This window comes from Apaloderma vittatum, unplaced genomic scaffold, assembly GCF_000703405.1.
Source record: "Apaloderma vittatum isolate BGI_N311 unplaced genomic scaffold, ASM70340v1 scaffold40110, whole genome shotgun sequence".
NCBI classification, from domain to species: domain Eukaryota; kingdom Metazoa; phylum Chordata; class Aves; order Trogoniformes; family Trogonidae; genus Apaloderma; species Apaloderma vittatum.
The window spans coordinates 464-2,715 of record NW_009694648.1 but is presented as its reverse complement, the minus strand read 5'-3'; the positions used below and the strand labels follow the sequence as shown (position 1 = coordinate 2,715).

Sequence of the window (2,252 nt, the reverse complement as noted above, 5' to 3'; positions counted from 1 at the left end):
CCGGAGGAGCCGTGGTGACCCTGACATCACGTCTCGTGGTGACCCTAACGTCGTGTCTCGTTGCAGGCATTAAGTGGCGCTTTCCCCGGCCGCGTGGCGCAGACCCATGAAGGCCTGCACTGAAGACAGCGCGCTGTTGGTGCAGGCTAGATGCTTCCCTCGCAGCCACGTCGTGCCTCCTGAAAAAAAGCTTAATGGAAGAGCTCTTTCAGTGCTGGCGTGTTTCCAGATACTGCACAGTCATGGAGTGCAATAATACTGTATAGTTTTTTTAAGATTTCATCCGACCAGTTCATAGCTCAGCAATGCAGGCATTACTAATTGTAACTTATTTTATATTCATGTTTCACACAATGGCAGATTGAGTTGATACCTAATTTTTCCTCAGAGAAAAAAAAAAGTTTGTTTAATCTGTTGTATTTTATATGAATTTATGTTCTTTTTGTAGTTTAAAATGAAGTTATAGGAGTGTCTGATGTTGTCCTAAACTATTAAGTAATCAACAGCTGTCTATCAAGTATCTCTGACGTGACATGGTTAAAGCAGGTTTGTATATTTTTCAAAATATATGGCAGAGTTGAACAGTCCGTTATATACTAAATTATATAAACAAAATTATACGCGGAGTAGTTACATCATTTTGCAACTTCAGTAAAAATTAAGATCGACCGCTCTTTAGATTGCGTGGGCCAGCTCGGGAGGTTTTTCCTCGACCGTTCGGAAGAGATGAAGAGCTGCGCCTTTCTGCTGTCCTAAAAAGAAACCAAGGAAGTTAATTTAAATAAAGAGTTCTCATTTACTGTGCGAAGTGTCTGAGTCACTGATGGATATTCCTAGAATTGCAATTGAAAAAAAGAAAAAAAACCATAAAAAGCCTACTTTCCAAAGTCATTAACCTGGTGTTTGTCTTGTCTGAGCCCGTCGCAGCCCCCGTGTTCTGGCGGAACGCACAAGGAGCACGCGCGGGGCTGGGGATTTGCTCCGCACTCGCACCCCCCGTGGAGCACCCCGCTGCCTCTGCGGAGTGGGGGGCTCAGTCCCGGCAGCAGCCACCCACCGCCCTGTTTCCCATCCCTGCCCTGAGCTGCCTCGTGGCGCTGGGTGCCGCGCTTCTGGGTCCTGGTGGAACATCGCGGGGGATTGTCTCTGTTGGCCCAGTATATGGGGAATCTGCAGCTGCTGCCACGGGTGGGAAGAGTTGTCCTGCCCCTCTCCAAGGCTTTAGGGACCGACGTAAGAAGCGTTTCAGGTAAGCAGAGCTCTGCCCTTTCCTGAGGAAAAGCCAGTGCCAGTCACGGAGGCGTTGCTCGTCACTGGCCTCGAGGCTGCTTTGACCCCGTGCTGAAATCATCTCCAGGTAATTCGTGCCTTCTCTCCTGAAATGCATTAACCGAAACTTCCTGGCATGGATAGAGTTTTAGTTTCTCGTTAATTATGCGCATCAGACAGAAGACAAATAAATGCACAGATGCGTTGCTAGGCTGAGATTTTCCATGAGCTGTGGGCAGTATCGCCTGGTGATATTTGCTCTCGAGCTGCTTGCTGTCACCAGCTCCCCTCTTCCTCCTGAGCGCTGTGGTTTATGGATCTGTTGGAGTTGGGTGTGTTGAGAACCTTTGCTGGTGTCCCTTAAATGCACCAGAAGCTTTTGATCGTTGTTTGTTAAGCACAAGGGTAGGTGCTGTGGGTCTGGGGGAGTTGCTGTGAGCTGGGTGCGGGCAGGAAGGTTGGAAAAGTGTGTTTGTGTTTCCTGCTGTGAGTGCAGCAGAGCCGGCTGTTGGTGCAAGTGTTGGTGCCAGAGAGGTGTGTGTGCGTGTGTGTGTGTGTGTTCAGGTTTCCCCTCGTGCTGGCGTGAGCCAGACATAACCCTGCTAAAAACTGGAATTGCAGTGGTGCAACAGGTCAAAGTCAAACTCCCAAGTGTGATCGTCATCTCTCTAAATCGAAGGTTTAGAATCTAGAAGGTAACAAATCTAATCAAAGATCTTACCCACGCCACCCGGCTGAGTCGTGCAGGGCACCGTGGCGCTGCTCTGCCTCGCCCCGCAGTGCGGGGACACTGTCCCTTGCTTCGGCCCCAGGGAGCGCTCTGCAATTCAGGCACAGAGAGGCAGGGGGTGACAGGTGGGGGCCGATGTCCTGGTCACCTGAGCGTGTGATTTTTCCTGGTGGGCAAAGCGTTACGGGCTTTGGCACGGACCTAAACCTCAGTTCTGTGTGGAAGGTCTGTTTTCTGCCCTTGCCCAGAGGCC

General features: G+C 50.1%; 1 protein-coding gene across 1 annotated transcript in view; it reads left to right on the top strand.

Moving 5' to 3' along the window:
• LOC104273047 (selenoprotein T) overlaps window positions 1–889 on the top strand; it is a 5,915-nt gene extending 5,026 nt beyond the window's left edge. Inside the window, exon 5 of the mRNA XM_009868245.1 lies at window positions 67–889. The gene's annotated coding sequence lies outside the window, so the exon portion shown is untranslated. The remainder of the gene's footprint in view (window positions 1–66) is intronic.
• Window positions 890–2,252: the final 1,363 nt, after the last annotated feature.